We start from the raw sequence: 22,595 nt of genomic DNA, 5'->3' as shown, positions 1-22,595 counted from the left end.
GAAAGCTTATTGGAGGGCCAAAACCTTTAAAAATACCTCTTAATATATATTGGGACAAGTATCCAGTAAAGAAGCAAGTTGAGCACTTTTAATCTGGAACTAAAACATGCCAATGGCTTTTATTTAAGAAAGAGAAAAGGCAAACACCACAGATGGGACTCACCCTTAAAAACGGTATACCTCTTCCATGTATCCCCTTCAATTATGTTTATCGATCATGGGCCATGAGTAAGTTTGCTATTCCACTGGAGGTCTAAATAAAGCACAAGAATTCAAGAAAGGAGTGCTCCAGGTGAGGCTCAAACTCACAACCTTGGCATTGCTCAACAGTTACTGCTTGATAAATACCGTGCGCTGACCGATTGCGCCACTGGAGCTCTTACTGATGTCTGCACGCGTGTCCGTTTTCCACCGTGTGCTGACCGATTGCACCGTGGGATGAAGTGATTCCTCAAGCGTGTCTGTTTTCCATCAATTTTCAAAAACACGACAGCGTTTAAGATAGCGGTCAGTCAAGATACTGTGAGTAATAAGTCATTTACTTCTCTCTTATTAATATATAAAGAAGCATCAGTCCAGTGGATGAAGCCGGTTGAGCACTTTTAATCAGGAACTAAAACAGCAACAGCTTAACTTTAAGAAAGATGAAAGATAAACATCCCAGATGGGACTCAAACCCACAATCCCTGGCTTGGGAGGCCAGTGCCTTATCCATTAGGGCACTGGGGTTGTAAATTTGCCCTGCGCCGTGGTTGTTTCTTTCCAAAGCAAGCAAACATTCACATGTGACGAGTGAGCGAGAAAGGTTTGTGTTGTACCGTTTGCTTTCCAAATCGGATAAAATCTTAACCGCATGCTTGTTTTTTTAAGAAAAGACTAGGTTCCCTTGTATTGTCGTTCTAATTGCACACTAACAGGACATTTCTAATGCAGATGAAGGAAATCTTAATGGAGTGACAAAACCCTTTAAAAACTGAATACCTCTTAATATGTATTGGGACAAGTATCCAGTGAAGAACCTAGTCGAGCACTTTTAATATTGAACTAAAACATGCTAATGGCTTTACTTTAAACCCTTGGTGACATCTCACATACAAGTATGTTGCTGCTGCCAAGGGATTAGCGCATCGTCACATAACAGTACATAACAGTGATGGAGCCGGCTCAGAAGCTGGGACAAGTACCCAGTGAAGAAGCCAGAAGAGCACTTATAATCTGGAACCATAACATGCCAATGGCTTTACTTTGAGACAGAGGAAAGGCAAACAATACAGATGGGCGTTAAAGCCACAATCCCTGGCTTAGGAGGCCAGTGCCTTATCCATTAGGCAACTGGGACTTGACTTTTTCTATAAGTGGTTGTTTTTCCAAAGCAATCAAACATTCACTTGTGACTGAGTGATCGAGAATGGTTTGTGTTCTACCGTTTGCTTTCTAGATCTGACAAAATCTTAACCACGTGCTTGCTTTTTGTAGACAAGGGAAAGAGGGTCCCTTGTCTTTTCATTATGATCACACTCTTACAGGACTCTGCTAATAAAGATGAAGGAAAGCTTATTGGAGGGCCAAAACCTTTAAAAATACCTCTTAATATATATTGGGACAAGTATCCAGTAAAGAAGCAAGTTGAGCACTTTTAATCTGGAACTAAAACATGCCAATGGCTTTTATTTAAGAAATAGAAAAGGCAAACACCACAGATGGGACTCACCCTTAAAAACGGTATACCTCTTCCATGTATCCCCTTCAATTATGTTTATAGATCATGGGCCATGAGTAAGTTTGCTATTCCACTGGAGGTCTAAATAAAGCACAAGAAGGCAAGAAAGGAGTGCTCGAGGTGAGGCTCGAACTCACAACCTCGGCATTGCTCAACAGTTACTGCTTTATAAGTACCGTGCGCTGACCGATTGCGCCACTGGAGCTCTTACTGATGTCTGCACGCGTGTCCGTTTTCCACCGTGTGCTGACCGATTGCACCGCGGGATGAAGTGATTCCTCAAGCGTGTCTGTTTTCCATCAATTTTCAAAAACACGACAGCGTTTAAGATAGCGGTCAGTCAAGATACTGTGAGTAATAAGTCATTTACTTCTCTCTTATTAATATATAAAGAAGCATCAGTCCAGTGGATGAAGCCAGTTGAGCACTTTTAATCAGGAACTAAAACAGCAACAGCTTAACTTTAAGAAAGATGAAAGGTAAACACCCCAGATGGGACTTGAACCCACAATCCCTGTCTTAGGAGGCCAGTGCCTTATCCATTAGGCCACCGGGGCTGTAAACTTGCTCTGCGCCGTGGTTTTTTCTTTCCAAAGCAAGCAAACATTCACATGTGATGAGTGAGCGAGAAAGGTTTGTGTTGTACCGTTTGCTTTCCAAATCGGATAAAATCTTAACCGCATGCTTGATTTTTTAAGAAAAGACTAGGTTCCCTTGTATTGTCGTTCTAATTGCACACTAACAGGACATTTCTAATGCAGATGAAGGAAATCTTAATGGAGTGACAAAACCCTTTAAAAACGGAATACCTCTTAATATGTATTGGGACAAGTATCCAGTGAAGAACCTAGTCGAGCACTTTTAATCTTGAACTAAAACATGCTAATGGCTTTACTTTAAACCCTTGGTGACATCTCACATACAATTATGTTGCTGCTGCCAAGGGATTAGCGCATCGTCACATAACAGTACGTAACAGTGATGGAGCCGGCTCAGAAGCTGGGACAAGTACCCAGTGAAGAAGCCAGAAGAGCACTTATAATCTGGAACCATAACATGCCAATGGCTTTACTTTGAGACAGAGGAAAGGCAAACAATACAGATGGGCGTTAAAGCCACAATCCCTGGCTTAGGAGGCCAGTGCCTTATCCATTAGGCAACTGGGACTTGACTTTTTCTATAAGTGGTTGTTTTTCCAAAGCAATCAAACATTCACTTGTGACTGAGTGATCGAGAATGGTTTGTGTTCTACCGTTTGCTTTCTAGATCTGACAAAATCTTAACCACGTGCTTGCTTTTTGTAGACAAGGGAAAGAGGGTCCCTTGTCTTTTCATTATGATCACACACTTACAGGACTCTGCTAATAAAGATGAAGGAAAGCTTATTGGAGGGCCAAAACCTTTAAAAATACCTCTTAATATATATTGGGACAAGTATCCAGTAAAGAAGCAAGTTGAGCACTTTTAATCTGGAACTAAAACATGCCAATGGCTTTTATTTAAGAAATAGAAAAGGCAAACACCACAGATGGGACTCACCCTTAAAAACGGTATACCTCTTCCATGTATCCCCTTCAATTATGTTTATAGATCATGGGCCATGAGTAAGTTTGCTATTCCACTGGAGGTCTAAATAAAGCACAAGAAGGCAAGAAAGGAGGGCTCCAGGTGAGGCTCGAACTCACAACCTCGTCATTACTCAACAGTTACTGCTTTATAAGTACCGTGCGCTGACCGATTGCGCCACTGGAGCTCTTACTGATGTCTGCACGCGTGTCCGTTTTCCACCGTGTGCTGACCGATTACACCGCGGGATGAAGTGATTCCTCAAGCGTGTCTGTTTTCCATCAATTTTCAAAAACGACAGCGTTTAAGATAGCGGTCAGTCAAGATACTGTGAGTAATAAGTCATTTACTTCTCTCTTATTAATATATAAAGAAGCATCAGTCCAGTGGATGAAGCCAGTTGAGCACTTTTAATCAGGAACTAAAACAGCAACAGCTTAACTTTAAGAAAGAAGAAAGGTAAACACCCCAGATGGGACTTGAACCCACAATCCCTGTCTTAGGAGGCCAGTGCCTTATCCATTAGGCCACTGGGGCTGTAAACTTGCTCTGCGCCGTGGTTTTTTCTTTCCAAAGCAAGCAAACATTCACATGTGATGAGTGAGCGAGAAAGGTTTGTGTTGTACCGTTTGCTTTCCAAATCGGATAAAATCTTAACCGCATGCTTGATTTTTTAAGAAAAGACTAGGTTCCCTTGTATTGTCGTTCTAATTGCACACTAACAGGACATTTCTAATGCAGATGAAGGAAATCTTAATGGAGTGACAAAACCCTTTAAAAACTGAATACCTCTTAATATGTATTGGGACAAGTATCCAGTGAAGAACCTAGTCGAGCACTTTTAATCTTGAACTAAAACATGCTAATGGCTTTACTTTAAACCCTTGGTGACATCTCACATACAATTATGTTGCTGCTGCCAAGGGATTAGCGCATCGTCACATAACAGTACGTAACAGTGATGGAGCCGGCTCAGAAGCTGGGACAAGTACCCAGTGAAGAAGCCAGAAGAGCACTTATAATCTGGAACCATAACATGCCAATGGCTTTACTTTGAGACAGAGGAAAGGCAAACAATACAGATGGGTGTTAAAGCCACAATCCCTGGCTTAGGAGGCCAGTGCCTTATCCATTAGGCAACTGGTGCTTGACTTTTTCTATAAGTGGTTGTTTTTCCAAAGCAATCAAACATTCACTTGTGACTGAGTGATCGAGAATGGTTTGTGTTCTACCGTTTGCTTTCTAGATCTGACAAAATCTTAACCACGTGCTTGCTTTTTGTAGACAAGGGAAAGAGGGTCCCTTGTCTTTTCATTATGATCACACACTTACAGGACTCTGCTAATAAAGATGAAGGAAAGCTTATTGGAGGGCCAAAACCTTTAAAAATACCTCTTAATATATATTGGGACAAGTATCCAGTAAAGAAGCAAGTTGAGCACTTTTAATCTGGAACTAAAACATGCCAATGGCTTTTATTTAAGAAATAGAAAAGGCAAACACCACAGATGGGACTCACCCTTAAAAACGGTATACCTCTTCCATGTATCCCCTTCAATTATGTTTATAGATCATGGGCCATGAGTAAGTTTGCTATTCCACTGGAGGTCTAAATAAAGCACAAGAAGGCAAGAAAGGAGTGCTCGAGGTGAGGCTCGAACTCACAACCTCGGCATTGCTCAACAGTTACTGCTTTATAAGTACCGTGCGCTGACCGATTGCGCCACTGGAGCTCTTACTGATGCCTGCACGCGTGTCCGTTTTCCACCGTGTGCTGACCGATTGCACCGCGGGATGAAGTGATTCCTCAAGCGTGTCTGTTTTCCATCAATTTTCAAAAACACGACAGCGTTTAAGATAGCGGTCAGTCAAGATACTGTGAGTAATAAGTCATTTACTTCTCTCTTATTAATATATAAAGAAGCATCAGTCCAGTGGATGAAGCCAGTTGAGCACTTTTAATCAGGAACTAAAACAGCAACAGCTTAACTTTAAGAAAGATGAAAGGTAAACACCCCAGATGGGACTTGAACCCACAATCCCTGGCCTAGGAGGCCAGTGCCTTATCCATTAGGCCACTGGGGCTGTAAACTTGCTCTGCGCCGTGGTTTTTTCTTTCCAAAGCAAGCAAACATTCACATGTGATGAGTGAGCGAGAAAGGTTTGTGTTGTACCGTTTGCTTTCCAAATCGGATAAAATCTTAACCGCATGCTTGATTTTTTAAGAAAAGACTAGGTTCCCTTGTATTGTCGTTCTAATTGCACACTAACAGGACATTTCTAATGCAGATGAAGGAAATCTTAATGGAGTGACAAAACCCTTTAAAAACTGAATACCTCTTAATATGTATTGGGACAAGTATCCAGTGAAGAACCTAGTCGAGCACTTTTAATCTTGAACTAAAACATGCTAATGGCTTTACTTTAAACCCTTGGTGACATCTCACATACAATTATGTTGCTGCTGCCAAGGGATTAGCGCATCGTCACATAACAGTACGTAACAGTGATGGAGCCGGCTCAGAAGCTGGGACAAGTACCCAGTGAAGAAGCCAGAAGAGCACTTATAATCTGGAACCATAACATGCCAATGGCTTTACTTTGAGACAGAGGAAAGGCAAACAATACAGATGGGCGTTAAAGCCACAATCCCTGGCTTAGGAGGCCAGTGCCTTATCCATTAGGCAACTGGGGCTTGACTTTTTCTATAAGTGGTTGTTTTTCCAAAGCAATCAAACATTCACTTGTGACTGAGTGATCGAGAATGGTTTGTGTTCTACCGTTTGCTTTCTAGATCTGACAAAATCTTAACCACGTGCTTGCTTTTTGTAGACAAGGGAAAGAGGGTCCCTTGTCTTTTCATTATGATCACACACTTACAGGACTCTGCTAATAAAGATGAAGGAAAGCTTATTGGAGGGCCAAAACCTTTAAAAATACCTCTTAATATATATTGGGACAAGTATCCAGTAAAGAAGCAAGTTGAGCACTTTTAATCTGGAACTAAAACATGCCAATGGCTTTTATTTAAGAAAGAGAAAAGGCAAACACCACAGATGGGACTCACCCTTAAAAACGGCATACCTCTTCCATGTATCCCCTTCAATTATGTTTATAGATCATGGGCCATGAGTAAGTTTGCTATTCCACTGGAGGTCTAAATAAAGCACAAGAAGGCAAGAAAGGAGTGCTCCAGGTGAGGCTCGAACTCACAACCTCGGCATTGCTCAACAGTTACTGCTTTATAAGTACCGTGCGCTGACCGATTGCGCCACTGGAGCTCTTACTGATGTCTGCACGCGTGTCCGTTTTCCACCGTGTGCTGACCGATTGCACCGCGGGATGAAGTGATTCCTCAAGCGTGTCTGTTTTCCATCAATTTTCAAAAACACGACAGCGTTTAAGATAGCGGTCAGTCAAGATACTGTGAGTAATAAGTCATTTACTTCTCTCTGATTAATATATAAAGAAGCATCAGTCCAGTGGATGAAGCCAGTTGAGCACTTTTAATCAGGAACTAAAACAGCAACAGCTTAACTTTAAGAAAGATGAAAGGTAAACACCCCAGATGGGACTTGAACCCACAATCCCTGGCTTAGGAGGCCAGTGCCTTATCCATTAGGCCACTGGGGCTGTAATTTTGCCCTGCGCCGTGGTTTTTTCTTTCCAAAGCAAGCAAACATTCACATGTGATGAGTGAGCGAGAAAGGTTTGTGTTGTACCGTTTGCTTTCCAAATCGGTTAAAATCTTAACCGCATGCTTGTTTTTTTAAGAAAAGACTAGGTTCCCTTGTATTGTCGTTCTAATTGCACACTAACAGGACATTTCTAATGCAGATGAAGGAAATCTTAATGGAGTGACAAAACCCTTTAAAAACTGAATACCTCTTAATATGTATTGGGACAAGTATCCAGTGAAGAACCTAGTCGAGCACTTTTAATCTTGAATTAAAACATGCTAATGGCTTTACTTTAAACCCTTGGCGACATCTCATATACAGTTATGTTGCTGCTGCCAAGGGATTAGCGCATCGTCACATAACAGTACGTAACAGTGATGGAGCCGGCCCAGAAGCTGGGACAAGTACCCAGTGAAGAAGCCAGAAGAGCACTTATAATCTGGAACCATAACATGCCAATGGCTTTACTTTGAGACAGAGGAAAGGCAAACAATACAGATGGGCGTTAAAGCCACAATCCCTGGCTTAGGAGGCCAGTGCCTTATCCATTAGGCAACTGGGACTTGACTTTTTCTATAAGTGGTTGTTTTTTCAAAGCAATCAAACATTCACTTGTGACTGAGTGATCGAGAATGGTTTGTGTTCTACCGTTTGTTTTCTAGATCTGACAAAATCTTAACCACGTGCTTGCTTTTTGTAGACAAGGGAAAGAGGGTCCCTTGTCTTTTCATTATGATCACACACTTACAGGACTCTGCTAATAAAGATGAAGGAAAGCTTATTGGAGGGCCAAAACCTTTAAAAATACCTCTTAATATATATTGGGACAAGTATCCAGTAAAGAAGCAAGTTGAGCACTTTTAATCTGGAACTAAAACATGCCAATGGCTTTTATTTAAGAAAGAGAAAAGGCAAACACCACAGATGGGACTCACCCTTAAAAACGGTATACCTCTTCCATGTATCCCCTTCAATTATGTTTATAGATCATGGGCCATGAGTAAGTTTGCTATTCCACTGGAGGTCTAAATAAAGCACAAGAAGGCAAGAAAGGAGTGCTCCAGGTGAGGCTCGAACTCACAACCTCGGCATTGCTCAACAGTTACTGCTTTATAAGTACCGTGAACTGACCGATTGCGCCACTGGAGCTCTTTTTGACGTCTGCACGCGTGTCCGTTTTCCACCTTGTGCTGACCGATTGCACCGCGGGATGAAGTGATTCCTCAAGCGTGTCTGTTTTCCATCAATTTTCAAAAACACGACAGCGTTTAAGATAGCGGTCAGTCAAGATACTGTGAGTAATAAGTCATTTACTTCTCTCTTATTAATATATAAAGAAGCATCAGTCCAGTGGATGAAGCCAGTTGAGCACTTTTAATCAGGAACTAAAACAGCAACAGCTTAACTTTAAGAAAGAAGAAAGGTAAACTCCCCAGATGGGACTTGGGCCCACAATCCCTGGCTTAGGAGGCCAGTGCCTTATCCATTAGGCCACTGGGGCTGTAAACTTGCTCTGTGCCGTGGTTTTTTCTTTCCAAAGCAAGCAAACATTCACATGTGATGAGTGAGCGAGAAAGGTTTGTGTTGTACCGTTTGCTTTCCAAATCGGATAAAATCTTAACCGCATGCTTGTTTTTTTAAGAAAAGACTAGGTTCCCTTGTATTGTCGTTCTAATTGCACACTAACAGGACATTTCTAATGCAGATGATGGAAATCTTAATGGAGTGACAAAACCCTTTAAAAACTGAATACCTCTTAATATGTATTGGGACAAGTATCCAGTGAAGAACCTAGTCGAGCACTTTTAATCTTGAACTAAAACATGCTAATGGCTTTACTTTAAACCCTTGGTGACATCTCACATACAATTATGTTGCTGCTGCCAAGGGATTAGCGCATCGTCACATAACAGTACGTAACAGTGATGGAGCCGGCTCAGAAGCTGAGACAAGTACCCAGTGAAGAAGCCAGAAGAGCACTTATAATCTGGAACCATAACATGCCAATGGCTTTACTTTGAGACAGAGGAAAGGCAAACAATACAGATGGGCGTTAAAGCCACAATCCCTGGCTTAGGAGGCCAGTGCCTTATCCATTAGGCAACTGGGACTTGACTTTTTCTATAAGTGGTTGTTTTTCCAAAGCAATCAAACATTCACTTGTGACTGAGTGATCGAGAATGGTTTGTGTTCTACCGTTTGCTTTCTAGATCTGACAAAATCTTAACCACGTGCTTGCTTTTTGTAGACAAGGGAAAGAGGGTCCCTTGTCTTTTCATTATGATCACACACTTACAGGACTCTGCTAATAAAGATGAAGGAAAGCTTATTGGAGGGCCAAAACCTTTAAAAATACCTCTTAATATATATTGGGACAAGTATCCAGTAAAGAAGCAAGTTGAGCACTTTTAATCTGGAACTAAAACATGCCAATGGCTTTTATTTAAGAAATAGAAAAGGCAAACACCACAGATGGGACTCACCCTTAAAAACGGTATACCTCTTCCATGTATCCCCTTCAATTATGTTTATAGATCATGGGCCATGAGTACGTTTGCTATTCCACTGGAGGTCTAAATAAAGCACAAGAAGGCAAGAAAGGAGTGCTCCAGGTGAGGCTCGAACTCACAACCTCGGCATTGCTCAACAGTTACTGCTTTATAACTACCGTGCGCTGACCGATTGCGCCACTGAAGCTCTTACTGATGTCTGCACGCGTGTCCGTTTTCCACCGTGTGCTGACCGATTGCACCGCGGGATGAAGTGATTCCTCAAGCGTGTCTGTTTTCCATCAATTTTCAAAAACACGACAGCGTTTAAGATAGCGGTCAGTCAAGATACTGTGAGTAATAAGTCATTTACTTCTCTCTTATTAATATATAAAGAAGCATCAGTCCAGTGGATGAAGCCAGTTGAGCACTTTTAATCAGGAACTAAAACAGCAACAGCTTAACTTTAAGAAAGAAGAAAGGTAAACACCCCAGATGGGACTTGAACCCACAATCCCTGGCTTAGGAGGCCAGTGCCTTATCCATTAGGCCACTGGGGCTGTAAACTTGCTCTGCGCCGTGGTTTTTTCTTTCCAAAGCAAGCAAACATTCACATGTGATGAGTGAGCGAGAAAGGTTTGTGTTGTACCGTTTGCTTTCCAAATCGGATAAAATCTTAACCGCATGCTTGTTTTTTTAAGAAAAGACTAGGTTCCCTTGTATTGTCGTTCTAATTGCACACTAACAGGACATTTCTAATGCAGATGATGGAAATCTTAATGGAGTGACAAAACCCTTTAAAAACTGAATACCTCTTAATATGTATTGGGACAAGTATCCAGTGAAGAACCTAGTCGAGCACTTTTAATCTTGAACTAAAACATGCTAATGGCTTTACTTTAAACCCTTGGTGACATCTCACATACAATTATGTTGCTGCTGCCAAGGGATTAGCGCATCGTCACATAACAGTACGTAACAGTGATGGAGCCGGCTCAGAAGCTGAGACAAGTACCCAGTGAAGAAGCCAGAAGAGCACTTATAATCTGGAACCATAACATGCCAATGGCTTTACTTTGAGACAGAGGAAAGGCAAACAATACAGATGGGCGTTAAAGCCACAATCCCTGGCTTAGGAGGCCAGTGCCTTATCCATTAGGCAACTGGGACTTGACTTTTTCTATAAGTGGTTGTTTTTCCAAAGCAATCAAACATTCACTTGTGACTGAGTGATCGAGAATGGTTTGTGTTCTACCGTTTGCTTTCTAGATCTGACAAAATCTTAACCACGTGCTTGCTTTTTGTAGACAAGGGAAAGAGGGTCCCTTGTCTTTTCATTATGATCACACACTTACAGGACTCTGCTAATAAAGATGAAGGAAAGCTTATTGGAGGGCCAAAACCTTTAAAAATACCTCTTAATATATATTGGGACAAGTATCCAGTAAAGAAGCAAGTTGAGCACTTTTAATCTGGAACTAAAACATGCCAATGGCTTTTATTTAAGAAAGAGAAAAGGCAAACACCACAGATGGGACTCACCCTTAAAAACGGTATACCTCTTCCATGTATCCCCTTCAATTATGTTTATAGATCATGGGCCATGAGTAAGTTTGCTATTCCACTGGAGGTCTAAATAAAGCACAAGAAGGCAAGAAAGGAGTGCTCCAGGTGAGGCTCGAACTCACAACCTCAGCATTGCTCAACAGTTACTGCTTTATAAGTACCGTGCGCTGACCGATTGTGCCACTGGAGCTCTTACTGATGTCTGCACGCGTGTCCGTTTTCCACCGTGTGCTGACCGATTGCACCGCGGGATGAAGTGATTCCTCAAGCGTGTCTGTTTTCCATCAATTTTCAAAAACACGACAGCGTTTAAGATAGCGGTCAGTCAAGATACTGTGAGTAATAAGTCATTTACTTCTCTCTTATTAATATATAAAGAAGCATCAGTCCAGTGGATGAAGCCAGTTGAGCACTTTTAATCAGGAACTAAAACAGCAACAGCTTAACTTTAAGAAAGAAGAAAGGTAAACACCCCAGATGGGACTTGAACCCACAATCCCTGGCTTAGGAGGCCAGTGCCTTATCCATTAGGCCACTGGGGCTGTAAACTTGCTCTGCGCCGTGGTTTTTTCTTTCCAAAGCAAGCAAACATTCACATGTGATGAGTGAGCGAGAAAGGTTTGTGTTGTACCGTTTGCTTTCCAAATCGGATAAAATCTTAACCGCATGCTTGTTTTTTTAAGAAAAGACTAGGTTCCCTTGTATTGTCGTTCTAATTGCACACTAACAGGACATTTCTAATGCAGATGATGGAAATCTTAATGGAGTGACAAAACCCTTTAAAAACTGAATACCTCTTAATATGTATTGGGACAAGTATCCAGTGAAGAACCTAGTCGAGCACTTTTAATCTTGAACTAAAACATGCTAATGGCTTTACTTTAAACCCTTGGTGACATCTCACATACAATTATGTTGCTGCTGCCAAGGGATTAGCGCATCGTCACATAACAGTACGTAACAGTGATGGAGCCGGCTCAGAAGCTGGGACAAGTACCCAGTGAAGAAGCCAGAAGAGCACTTATAATCTGGAACCATAACATGCCAATGGCTTTACTTTGAGACAGAGGAAAGGCAAATACCACAGATGGGTGTTAAAGCCACAATCCCTGGCTTAGGAGGCCAGTGCCTTATCCATTAGGCAACTGGGACTTGACTTTTTCTATAAGTGGTTGTTTTTCCAAAGCAATCAAACATTCACTTGTGACTGAGTGATCGAGAATGGTTTGTGTTCTACCGTTTGCTTTCTAGATCTGACAAAATCTTAACCACGTGCTTGCTTTTTGTAGACAAGGGAAAGAGGGTCCCTTGTCTTTTCATTATGATCACACACTTACAGGACTCTGCTAATAAAGATGAAGGAAAGCTTATTGGAGGGCCAAAACCTTTAAAAATACCTCTTAATATATATTGGGACAAGTATCCAGTAAAGAAGCAAGTTGAGCACTTTTAATCTGGAACTAAAACATGCCAATGGCTTTTATTTAAGAAATAGAAAAGGCAAACACCACAGATGGGACTCACCCTTAAAAACGGTATACCTCTTCCATGTATCCCCTTCAATTATGTTTATAGATCATGGGCCATGAGTACGTTTGCTATTCCACTGGAGGTCTAAATAAAGCACAAGAAGGCAAGAAAGGAGTGCTCCAGGTGAGGCTCGAACTCACAACCTCAGCATTGCTCAACAGTTACTGCTTTATAAGTACCATGCGCTGACCGATTGCGCCACTGGAGCTCTTACTGATATCTGCACGCGTGTCCGTTTTCCACCGTGTGCTGACCGATTGCACCGCGGGATGAAGTGATTCCTCAAGCGTGTCTGTTTTCCATCAATTTTCAAAAACACGACAGCGTTTAAGATAGCGGTCAGTCAAGATACTGTGAGTAATAAGTCATTTACTTCTCTCTTATTAATATATAAAGAAGCATCAGTCCAGTGGATGAAGCCAGTTGAGCACTTTTAATCAGGAACTAAAACAGCAACAGCTTAACTTTAAGAAAGAAGAAAGGTAAACTCCCCAGATGGGACTTGGGCCCACAATCCCTGGCTTAGGAGGCCAGTGCCTTATCCATTAGGCCACTGGGGCTGTAAACTTGCTCTGTGCCGTGGTTTTTTCTTTCCAAAGCAAGCAAACATTCACATGTGATGAGTGAGCGAGAAAGGTTTGTGTTGTACCGTTTGCTTTCCAAATCGGATAAAATCTTAACCGCATGCTTGTTTTTTTAAGAAAAGACTAGGTTCCCTTGTATTGTCGTTCTAATTGCACACTAACAGGACATTTCTAATGCAGATGATGGAAATCTTAATGGAGTGACAAAACCCTTTAAAAACTGAATACCTCTTAATATGTATTGGGACAAGTATCCAGTGAAGAACCTAGTCGAGCACTTTTAATCTTGAACTAAAACATGCTAATGGCTTTACTTTAAACCCTTGGTGACATCTCACATACAATTATGTTGCTGCTGCCAAGGGATTAGCGCATCGTCACATAACAGTACGTAACAGTGATGGAGCCGGCTCAGAAGCTGAGACAAGTACCCAGTGAAGAAGCCAGAAGAGCACTTATAATCTGGAACCATAACATGCCAATGGCTTTACTTTGAGACAGAGGAAAGGCAAACAATACAGATGGGCGTTAAAGCCACAATCCCTGGCTTAGGAGGCCAGTGCCTTATCCATTAGGCAACTGGGACTTGACTTTTTCTATAAGTGGTTGTTTTTCCAAAGCAATCAAACATTCACTTGTGACTGAGTGATCGAGAATGGTTTGTGTTCTACCGTTTACTTTCTAGATCTGACAAAATCTTAACCACGTGCTTGCTTTTTGTAGACAAGGGAAAGAGGGTCCCTTGTCTTTTCATTATGATCACACACTTACAGGACTCTGCTAATAAAGATGAAGGAAAGCTTATTGGAGGGCCAAAACCTTTAAAAATACCTCTTAATATATATTGGGACAAGTATCCAGTAAAGAAGCAAGTTGAGCACTTTTAATCTGGAACTAAAACATGCCAATGGCTTTTATTTAAGAAAGAGAAAAGGCAAACACCACAGATGGGACTCACCCTTAAAAACGGTATACCTCTTCCATGTATCCCCTTCAATTATGTTTATAGATCATGGGCCATGAGTAAGTTTGCTATTCCACTGGAGGTCTAAATAAAGCACAAGAAGGCAAGAAAGGAGTGCTCCAGGTGAGGCTCGAACTCACAACCTCGGCATTGCTCAACAGTTACTGCTTTATAAGTACCGTGCGCTGACCGATTGTGCCACTGGAGCTCTTACTGATGTCTGCACGCGTGTCCGTTTTCCACCGTGTGCTGACCGATTGCACCGCGGGATGAAGTGATTCCTCAAGCGTGTCTGTTTTCCATCAATTTTCAAAAACACGACAGCGTTTAAGATAGCGGTCAGTCAAGATACTGTGAGTAATAAGTCATTTACTTCTCTCTTATTAATATATAAAGAAGCATCAGTCCAGTGGATGAAGCCAGTTGAGCACTTTTAATCAGGAACTAAAACAGCAACAGCTTAACTTTAAGAAAGAAGAAAGGTAAACACCCCAGATGGGACTTGAACCCACAATCCCTGGCTTAGGAGGCCAGTGCCTTATCCATTAGGCCACTGGGGCTGTAAACTTGCTCTGCGCCGTGGTTTTTTCTTTCCAAAGCAAGCAAACATTCACATGTGATGAGTGAGCGAGAAAGGTTTGTGTTGTACCGTTTGCTTTCCAAATCGGATAAAATCTTAACCGCATGCTTGTTTTTTTAAGAAAAGACTAGGTTCCCTTGTATTGTCGTTCTAATTGCACACTAACAGGACATTTCTAATGCAGATGATGGAAATCTTAATGGAGTGACAAAACCCTTTAAAAACTGAATACCTCTTAATATGTATTGGGACAAGTATCCAGTGAAGAACCTAGTCGAGCACTTTTAATCTTGAACTAAAACATGCTAATGGCTTTACTTTAAACCCTTGGTGACATCTCACATACAATTATGTTGCTGCTGCCAAGGGATTAGCGCATCGTCACATAACAGTACGTAACAGTGATGGAGCCGGCTCAGAAGCTGGGACAAGTACCCAGTGAAGAAGCCAGAAGAGCACTTATAATCTGGAACCATAACATGCCAATGGCTTTACTTTGAGACAGAGGAAAGGCAAATACCACAGATGGGTGTTAAAGCCACAATCCCTGGCTTAGGAGGCCAGTGCCTTATCCATTAGGCAACTGGGACTTGACTTTTTCTATAAGTGGTTGTTTTTCCAAAGCAATCAAACATTCACTTGTGACTGAGTGATCGAGAATGGTTTGTGTTCTACCGTTTGCTTTCTAGATCTGACAAAATCTTAACCACGTGCTTGCTTTTTGTAGACAAGGGAAAGAGGGTCCCTTGTCTTTTCATTATGATCACACACTTACAGGACTCTGCTAATAAAGATGAAGGAAAGCTTATTGGAGGGCCAAAACCTTTAAAAATACCTCTTAATATATATTGGGACAAGTATCCAGTAAAGAAGCAAGTTGAGCACTTTTAATCTGGAACTAAAACATGCCAATGGCTTTTATTTAAGAAATAGAAAAGGCAAACACCACAGATGGGACTCACCCTTAAAAACGGTATACCTCTTCCATGTATCCCCTTCAATTATGTTTATAGATCATGGGCCATGAGTACGTTTGCTATTCCACTGGAGGTCTAAATAAAGCACAAGAAGGCAAGAAAGGAGTGCTCCAGGTGAGGCTCGAACTCACAACCTCAGCATTGCTCAACAGTTACTGCTTTATAAGTACCATGCGCTGACCGATTGCGCCACTGGAGCTCTTACTGATATCTGCACGCGTGTCCGTTTTCCACCGTGTGCTGACCGATTGCACCGCGGGATGAAGTGATTCCTCAAGCGTGTCTGTTTTCCATCAATTTTCAAAAACACGACAGCGTTTAAGATAGCGGTCAGTCAAGATACTGTGAGTAATAAGTCATTTACTTCTCTCTTATTAATATATAAAGAAGCATCAGTCCAGTGGATGAAGCCAGTTGAGCACTTTTAATCAGGAACTAAAACAGCAACAGCTTAACTTTAAGAAAGAAGAAAGGTAAACTCCCCAGATGGGACTTGGGCCCACAATCCCTGGCTTAGGAGGCCAGTGCCTTATCCATTAGGCCACTGGGGCTGTAAACTTGCTCTGTGCCGTGGTTTTTTCTTTCCAAAGCAAGCAAACATTCACATGTGATGAGTGAGCGAGAAAGGTTTGTGTTGTACCGTTTGCTTTCCAAATCGGATAAAATCTTAACCGCATGCTTGTTTTTTTAAGAAAAGACTAGGTTCCCTTGTATTGTCGTTCTAATTGCACACTAACAGGACATTTCTAATGCAGATGATGGAAATCTTAATGGAGTGACAAAACCCTTTAAAAACTGAATACCTCTTAATATGTATTGGGACAAGTATCCAGTGAAGAACCTAGTCGAGCACTTTTAATCTTGAACTAAAACATGCTAATGGCTTTACTTTAAACCCTTGGTGACATCTCACATACAATTATGTTGCTGCTGCCAAGGGATTAGCGCATCGTCACATAACAGTACGTAACAGTGATGGAGCCGGCTCAGAAGCTGAGACAAGTACCCAGTGAAGAAGCCAGAAGAGCACTTATAATCTGGAACCATAACATGCCAATGGCTTTACTTTGAGACAGAGGAAAGGCAAACAATACAGATGGGCGTTAAAGCCACAATCCCTGGCTTAGGAGGCCAGTGCCTTATCCATTAGGCAACTGGGACTTGACTTTTTCTATAAGTGGTTGTTTTTCCAAAGCAATCAAACATTCACTTGTGACTGAGTGATCGAGAATGGTTTGTGTTCTACCGTTTGCTTTCTAGATCTGACAAAATCTTAACCACGTGCTTGCTTTTTGTAGACAAGGGAAAGAGGGTCCCTTGTCTTTTCATTATGATCACACACTTACAGGACTCTGCTAATAAAGATGAAGGAAAGCTTATTGGAGGGCCAAAACCTTTAAAAATACCTCTTAATATATATTGGGACAAGTATCCAGTAAAGAAGCAAGTTGAGCACTTTTAATCTGGAACTAAAACATGCCAATGGCTTTTATTTAAGAAATAGAAAAGGCAAACACCACAGATGGGACTCACCCTTAAAAACGGTATACCTCTTCCATGTATCCCCTTCAATTATGTTTATAGATCATGGGCCATGAGTACGTTTGCTATTCCACTGGAGGTCTAAATAAAGCACAAGAAGGCAAGAAAGGAGTGCTCCAGGTGAGGCTCGAACTCACAACCTCGGCATTGCTCAACAGTTACTGCTTTATAACTACCGTGCGCTGACCGATTGCGCCACTGAAGCTCTTACTGATGTCTGCACGCGTGTCCGTTTTCCACCGTGTGCTGACCGATTGCACCGCGGGATGAAGTGATTCCTCAAGCGTGTCTGTTTTCCATCAATTTTCAAAAACACGACAGCGTTTAAGATAGCGGTCAGTCAAGATACTGTGAGTAATAAGTCATTTACTTCTCTCTTATTAATATATAAAGAAGCATCAGTCCAGTGGATGAAGCCAGTTGAGCACTTTTAATCAGGAACTAAAACAGCAACAGCTTAACTTTAAGAAAGAAGAAAGGTAAACACCCCAGATGGGACTTGAACCCACAATCCCTGGCTTAGGAGGCCAGTGCCTTATCCATTAGGCCACTGGGGCTGTAAACTTGCTCTGCGCCGTGGTTTTTTCTTTCCAAAGCAAGCAAACATTCACATGTGATGAGTGAGCGAGAAAGGTTTGTGTTGTACCGTTTGCTTTCCAAATCGGATAAAATCTTAACCGCATGCTTGTTTTTTTAAGAAAAGACTAGGTTCCCTTGTATTGTCGTTCTAATTGCACACTAACAGGACATTTCTAATGCAGATGATGGAAATCTTAATGGAGTGACAAAACCCTTTAAAAACTGAATACCTCTTAATATGTATTGGGACAAGTATCCAGTGAAGAACCTAGTCGAGCACTTTTAATCTTGAACTAAAACATGCTAATGGCTTTACTTTAAACCCTTGGTGACATCTCACATACAATTATGTTGCTGCTGCCAAGGGATTAGCGCATCGTCACATAACAGTACGTAACAGTGATGGAGCCGGCTCAGAAGCTGAGACAAGTACCCAGTGAAGAAGCCAGAAGAGCACTTATAATCTGGAACCATAACATGCCAATGGCTTTACTTTGAGACAGAGGAAAGGCAAACAATACAGATGGGCGTTAAAGCCACAATCCCTGGCTTAGGAGGCCAGTGCCTTATCCATTAGGCAACTGGGACTTGACTTTTTCTATAAGTGGTTGTTTTTCCAAAGCAATCAAACATTCACTTGTGACTGAGTGATCGAGAATGGTTTGTGTTCTACCGTTTGCTTTCTAGATCTGACAAAATCTTAACCACGTGCTTGCTTTTTGTAGACAAGGGAAAGAGGGTCCCTTGTCTTTTCATTATGATCACACACTTACAGGACTCTGCTAATAAAGATGAAGGAAAGCTTATTGGAGGGCCAAAACCTTTAAAAATACCTCTTAATATATATTGGGACAAGTATCCAGTAAAGAAGCAAGTTGAGCACTTTTAATCTGGAACTAAAACATGCCAATGGCTTTTATTTAAGAAAGAGAAAAGGCAAACACCACAGATGGGACTCACCCTTAAAAACGGTATACCTCTTCCATGTATCCCCTTCAATTATGTTTATAGATCATGGGCCATGAGTAAGTTTGCTATTCCACTGGAGGTCTAAATAAAGCACAAGAAGGCAAGAAAGGAGTGCTCCAGGTGAGGCTCGAACTCACAACCTCGGCATTGCTCAACAGTTACTGCTTTATAAGTACCGTGCGCTGACCGATTGCGCCACTGGAGCTCTTACTGATGTCTGCACGCGTGTCCGTTTTCCACCGTGTGCTGACCGATTGCACCGCGGGATGAAGTGATTCCTCAAGCGTGTCTGTTTTCCATCAATTTTCAAAAACACGACAGCGTTTAAGATAGCGGTCAGTCAAGATACTGTGAGTAATAAGTCATTTACTTCTCTCTTATTAATATATAAAGAAGCATCAGTCCAGTGGATGAAGCCAGTTGAGCACTTTTAATCAGGAACTAAAACAGCAACAGCTTAACTTTAAGAAAGAAGAAAGGTAAACACCCCAGATGGGACTTGAACCCACAATCCCTGGCTTAGGAGGCCAGTGCCTTATCCATTAGGCCACTGGGGCTGTAAACTTGCTCTGCGCCGTGGTTTTTTCTTTCCAAAGCAAGCAAACATTCACATGTGATGAGTGAGCGAGAAAGGTTTGTGTTGTACCGTTTGCTTTCCAAATCGGATAAAATCTTAACCGCATGCTTGTTTTTTTAAGAAAAGACTAGGTTCCCTTGTATTGTCGTTCTAATTGCACACTAACAGGACATTTCTAATGCAGATGATGGAAATCTTAATGGAGTGACAAAACCCTTTAAAAACTGAATACCTCTTAATATGTATTGGGACAAGTATCCAGTGAAGAACCTAGTCGAGCACTTTTAATCTTGAACTAAAACATGCTAATGGCTTTACTTTAAACCCTTGGTGACATCTCACATACAATTATGTTGCTGCTGCCAAGGGATTAGCGCATCGTCACATAACAGTACGTAACAGTGATGGAGCCGGCTCAGAAGCTGAGACAAGTACCCAGTGAAGAAGCCAGAAGAGCACTTATAATCTGGAACCATAACATGCCAATGGCTTTACTTTGAGACAGAGGAAAGGCAAACAATACAGATGGGCGTTAAAGCCACAATCCCTGGCTTAGGAGGCCAGTGCCTTATCCATTAGGCAACTGGGACTTGACTTTTTCTATAAGTGGTTGTTTTTCCAAAGCAATCAAACATTCACTTGTGACTGAGTGATCGAGAATGGTTTGTGTTCTACCGTTTGCTTTCTAGATCTGACAAAATCTTAACCACGTGCTTGCTTTTTGTAGACAAGGGAAAGAGGGTCCCTTGTCTTTTCATTATGATCACACACTTACAGGACTCTGCTAATAAAGATGAAGGAAAGCTTATTGGAGGGCCAAAACCTTTAAAAATACCTCTTAATATATATTGGGACAAGTATCCAGTAAAGAAGCAAGTTGAGCACTTTTAATCTGGAACTAAAACATGCCAATGGCTTTTATTTAAGAAATAGAAAAGGCAAACACCACAGATGGGACTCACCCTTAAAAACGGTATACCTCTTCCATGTATCCCCTTCAATTATGTTTATAGATCATGGGCCATGAGTAAGTTTGCTATTCCACTGGAGGTCTAAATAAAGCACAAGAAGGCAAGAAAGGAGTGCTCCAGGTGAGGCTCGAACTCACAACCTCGGCATTGCTCAACAGTTACTGCTTTATAAGTACCGTACGCTGACCGATTGCGCCACTGGAGCTCTTACTGATGTCTGCACGCGTGTCCGTTTTCCACCGTGTGCTGACCGATTGCACCGCGGGATGAAGTGATTCCTCAAGCGTGTCTGTTTTCCATCAATTTTCAAAAACACGACAGCGTTTAAGATAGCGGTCAGTCAAGATACTGTGAGTAATAAGTCATTTACTTCTCTCTGATTAATATATAAAGAAGCATCAGTCCAGTGGATGAAGCCAGTTGAGCACTTTTAATCAGGAACTAAAACAGCAACAGCTTAACTTTAATTAAAGATGAAAGGTAAACACCCCAGATGGGACTTGAACCCACAATCCCTGGCCTAGGAGGCCAGTGCCTTATCCATTAGGCCACTGGGGCTGTAAACTTTCTCTGCGCCGTGGTTTTTTCTTTCCAAAGCAAGCAAACATTCACATGTGATGAGTGAGCGAGAAAGGTTTGTGTTGTACCGTTTGCTTTCCAAATCGGATAAAATCTTAACCGCATTCTTGATTTTTTAAGAAAAGACTAGGTTCCCTTGTATTGTCGTTCTAATTGCACACTAACAGGACATTTCTAATGCAGATGAAGGAAATCTTAATGGAGTGACAAAACCCTTTAAAAACTGAATACCTCTTAATATGTATTGGGACAAGTATCCAGTGAAGAACCTAGTCGAGCACTTTTAATCTTGAACTAAAACATGCTAATGGCTTTACTTTAAACCCTTGGTGACATCTCACATACAATTATGTTGCTGCTGCCAAGGGATTAGCGCATCGTCACATAACAGCACGTAACAGTGATGGAGCCGGCTCAGAAGCTGGGACAAGTACCCAGTGAAGAAGCCAGAAGAGCACTTATAATCTGGAACCATAACATGCCAATGGCTTTACTTTGAGACAGAGGAAAGGCAAACAATACAGATGGGCGTTAAAGCCACAATCCCTGGCTTAGGAGGCCAGTGCCTTATCCATTAGGCAACTGGGACTTGACTTTTTCTATAAGTGGTTGTTTTTCCAAAGCAATCAAACATTCACTTGTGACTGAGTGATCGAGAATGGTTTGTGTTCTACCGTTTGCTTTCTAGATCTGACAAAATCGTAACCACGTGCTTGCTTTTTGTAGACAAGGGAAAGAGGGTCCCTTGTCTTTTCATTATGATCACACACTTACAGGACTCTGCTAATAAAGATGAAGGAAAGCTTATTAGAGGGCCAAAACCTTTAAAAATACCTCTTAATATATATTGGGACAAGTATCCAGTAAAGAAGCAAGTTGAGCACTTTTAATCTGGAACTAAAACATGCCAATGGCTTTTATTTAAGAAAGAGAAAAGGCAAACACCACAGATGGGACTCACCCTTAAAAACGGTATACCTCTTCCATGTATCCCCTTCAATTATGTTTATAGATCATGGGCCATGAGTAAGTTTGCTATTCCACTGGAGGTCTAAATAAAGCACAAGAAGGCAAGAAAGGAGTGCTCCAGGTGAGGCTCGAACTCACAACCTCGGCATTGCTCAACAGTTACTGCTTTATAAGTACCGTGCGCTGACCGATTGCGCCACTGGAGCTCTTACTGATGTCTGCACGCGTGTCCGTTTTCCACCGTGTGCTGACCGATTGCACCGCGGGATGAAGTGATTCCTCAAGCGTGTCTGTTTTCCATCAATTTTCAAAAACACGACAGCGTTTAAGATAGCGGTCAGTCAAGATACTGTGAGTAATAAGTCATTTACTTCTCTCTTATTAATATATAAAGAAGCATCAGTCCAGTGGATGAAGCCAGTTGAGCACTTTTAATCAGGAACTAAAACAGCAACAGCTTAACTTTAAGAAAGAAGAAAGGTAAACACCCCAGATGGGACTTGAACCCACAATCCCTGGCTTAGGAGGCCAGTGCCTTATCCATTAGGCCACTGGGGCTGTAAACTTGCTCTGCGCCGTGGTTTTTTCTTTCCAAAGCAAGCAAACATTCACATGTGATGAGTGAGCGAGAAAGGTTTGTGTTGTACCGTTTGCTTTCCAAATCGGATAAAATCTTAACCGCATGCTTGTTTTTTTAAGAAAAGACTAGGTTCCCTTGTATTGTCGTTCTAATTGCACACTAACAGGACATTT

General features: G+C 41.7%; 25 non-coding genes across 25 annotated transcripts; all 25 read right to left on the bottom strand.

Annotated features, from left to right (window-relative positions):
* Positions 1–1,832: 1,832 nt before the first annotated feature.
* Positions 1,833–1,925, bottom strand: TRNAI-UAU (transfer RNA isoleucine (anticodon UAU)). The gene is given in 2 exon segments: positions 1,833–1,868; positions 1,888–1,925. It is a non-coding gene; the product is annotated as a tRNA-Ile (tRNA).
* A 279-nt stretch (positions 1,926–2,204) lies between these two features.
* Positions 2,205–2,277, bottom strand: TRNAR-CCU (transfer RNA arginine (anticodon CCU)). The gene has a single exon. It is a non-coding gene; the product is annotated as a tRNA-Arg (tRNA).
* Positions 2,278–3,380: 1,103 nt separating this feature from the next.
* TRNAI-UAU (transfer RNA isoleucine (anticodon UAU)) lies at positions 3,381–3,473 on the bottom strand. The gene is given in 2 exon segments: positions 3,381–3,416; positions 3,436–3,473. It is a non-coding gene; the product is annotated as a tRNA-Ile (tRNA).
* Positions 3,474–3,750: 277 nt separating this feature from the next.
* TRNAR-CCU (transfer RNA arginine (anticodon CCU)) lies at positions 3,751–3,823 on the bottom strand. The gene has a single exon. It is a non-coding gene; the product is annotated as a tRNA-Arg (tRNA).
* A 1,103-nt stretch (positions 3,824–4,926) lies between these two features.
* TRNAI-UAU (transfer RNA isoleucine (anticodon UAU)) lies at positions 4,927–5,019 on the bottom strand. Its single transcript is given in 2 exon segments — positions 4,927–4,962; positions 4,982–5,019. It is a non-coding gene; the product is annotated as a tRNA-Ile (tRNA).
* Positions 5,020–5,298: 279 nt separating this feature from the next.
* On the bottom strand, positions 5,299–5,371 carry TRNAR-CCU (transfer RNA arginine (anticodon CCU)). Its single transcript has one exon. It is a non-coding gene; the product is annotated as a tRNA-Arg (tRNA).
* Positions 5,372–6,474: 1,103 nt separating this feature from the next.
* Positions 6,475–6,567, bottom strand: TRNAI-UAU (transfer RNA isoleucine (anticodon UAU)). The gene is given in 2 exon segments: positions 6,475–6,510; positions 6,530–6,567. It is a non-coding gene; the product is annotated as a tRNA-Ile (tRNA).
* A 279-nt stretch (positions 6,568–6,846) lies between these two features.
* Positions 6,847–6,919, bottom strand: TRNAR-CCU (transfer RNA arginine (anticodon CCU)). The gene has a single exon. It is a non-coding gene; the product is annotated as a tRNA-Arg (tRNA).
* A 1,103-nt stretch (positions 6,920–8,022) lies between these two features.
* TRNAI-UAU (transfer RNA isoleucine (anticodon UAU)) lies at positions 8,023–8,115 on the bottom strand. The gene is given in 2 exon segments: positions 8,023–8,058; positions 8,078–8,115. It is a non-coding gene; the product is annotated as a tRNA-Ile (tRNA).
* A 1,455-nt stretch (positions 8,116–9,570) lies between these two features.
* On the bottom strand, positions 9,571–9,663 carry TRNAI-UAU (transfer RNA isoleucine (anticodon UAU)). The gene is given in 2 exon segments: positions 9,571–9,606; positions 9,626–9,663. It is a non-coding gene; the product is annotated as a tRNA-Ile (tRNA).
* Positions 9,664–9,942: 279 nt separating this feature from the next.
* Positions 9,943–10,015, bottom strand: TRNAR-CCU (transfer RNA arginine (anticodon CCU)). The gene has a single exon. It is a non-coding gene; the product is annotated as a tRNA-Arg (tRNA).
* Positions 10,016–11,118: 1,103 nt separating this feature from the next.
* On the bottom strand, positions 11,119–11,211 carry TRNAI-UAU (transfer RNA isoleucine (anticodon UAU)). The gene is given in 2 exon segments: positions 11,119–11,154; positions 11,174–11,211. It is a non-coding gene; the product is annotated as a tRNA-Ile (tRNA).
* A 279-nt stretch (positions 11,212–11,490) lies between these two features.
* On the bottom strand, positions 11,491–11,563 carry TRNAR-CCU (transfer RNA arginine (anticodon CCU)). Its single transcript has one exon. It is a non-coding gene; the product is annotated as a tRNA-Arg (tRNA).
* A 1,103-nt stretch (positions 11,564–12,666) lies between these two features.
* TRNAI-UAU (transfer RNA isoleucine (anticodon UAU)) lies at positions 12,667–12,759 on the bottom strand. The gene is given in 2 exon segments: positions 12,667–12,702; positions 12,722–12,759. It is a non-coding gene; the product is annotated as a tRNA-Ile (tRNA).
* A 1,455-nt stretch (positions 12,760–14,214) lies between these two features.
* TRNAI-UAU (transfer RNA isoleucine (anticodon UAU)) lies at positions 14,215–14,307 on the bottom strand. Its single transcript is given in 2 exon segments — positions 14,215–14,250; positions 14,270–14,307. It is a non-coding gene; the product is annotated as a tRNA-Ile (tRNA).
* Positions 14,308–14,586: 279 nt separating this feature from the next.
* On the bottom strand, positions 14,587–14,659 carry TRNAR-CCU (transfer RNA arginine (anticodon CCU)). Its single transcript has one exon. It is a non-coding gene; the product is annotated as a tRNA-Arg (tRNA).
* Positions 14,660–15,762: 1,103 nt separating this feature from the next.
* On the bottom strand, positions 15,763–15,855 carry TRNAI-UAU (transfer RNA isoleucine (anticodon UAU)). The gene is given in 2 exon segments: positions 15,763–15,798; positions 15,818–15,855. It is a non-coding gene; the product is annotated as a tRNA-Ile (tRNA).
* A 1,455-nt stretch (positions 15,856–17,310) lies between these two features.
* Positions 17,311–17,403, bottom strand: TRNAI-UAU (transfer RNA isoleucine (anticodon UAU)). Its single transcript is given in 2 exon segments — positions 17,311–17,346; positions 17,366–17,403. It is a non-coding gene; the product is annotated as a tRNA-Ile (tRNA).
* A 279-nt stretch (positions 17,404–17,682) lies between these two features.
* TRNAR-CCU (transfer RNA arginine (anticodon CCU)) lies at positions 17,683–17,755 on the bottom strand. The gene has a single exon. It is a non-coding gene; the product is annotated as a tRNA-Arg (tRNA).
* A 1,103-nt stretch (positions 17,756–18,858) lies between these two features.
* On the bottom strand, positions 18,859–18,951 carry TRNAI-UAU (transfer RNA isoleucine (anticodon UAU)). The gene is given in 2 exon segments: positions 18,859–18,894; positions 18,914–18,951. It is a non-coding gene; the product is annotated as a tRNA-Ile (tRNA).
* Positions 18,952–19,230: 279 nt separating this feature from the next.
* Positions 19,231–19,303, bottom strand: TRNAR-CCU (transfer RNA arginine (anticodon CCU)). Its single transcript has one exon. It is a non-coding gene; the product is annotated as a tRNA-Arg (tRNA).
* Positions 19,304–20,406: 1,103 nt separating this feature from the next.
* On the bottom strand, positions 20,407–20,499 carry TRNAI-UAU (transfer RNA isoleucine (anticodon UAU)). Its single transcript is given in 2 exon segments — positions 20,407–20,442; positions 20,462–20,499. It is a non-coding gene; the product is annotated as a tRNA-Ile (tRNA).
* A 280-nt stretch (positions 20,500–20,779) lies between these two features.
* On the bottom strand, positions 20,780–20,852 carry TRNAR-CCU (transfer RNA arginine (anticodon CCU)). The gene has a single exon. It is a non-coding gene; the product is annotated as a tRNA-Arg (tRNA).
* A 1,103-nt stretch (positions 20,853–21,955) lies between these two features.
* On the bottom strand, positions 21,956–22,048 carry TRNAI-UAU (transfer RNA isoleucine (anticodon UAU)). The gene is given in 2 exon segments: positions 21,956–21,991; positions 22,011–22,048. It is a non-coding gene; the product is annotated as a tRNA-Ile (tRNA).
* Positions 22,049–22,327: 279 nt separating this feature from the next.
* On the bottom strand, positions 22,328–22,400 carry TRNAR-CCU (transfer RNA arginine (anticodon CCU)). Its single transcript has one exon. It is a non-coding gene; the product is annotated as a tRNA-Arg (tRNA).
* Positions 22,401–22,595: the final 195 nt, after the last annotated feature.

The sequence above is a fragment of the Rhinoderma darwinii genome, chromosome 3 (genome assembly GCF_050947455.1).
Source record: "Rhinoderma darwinii isolate aRhiDar2 chromosome 3, aRhiDar2.hap1, whole genome shotgun sequence".
NCBI classification, from domain to species: Eukaryota; Metazoa; Chordata; class Amphibia; order Anura; family Rhinodermatidae; genus Rhinoderma; species Rhinoderma darwinii.
This window is presented reverse-complemented; position numbering and strand designations above follow the sequence as displayed.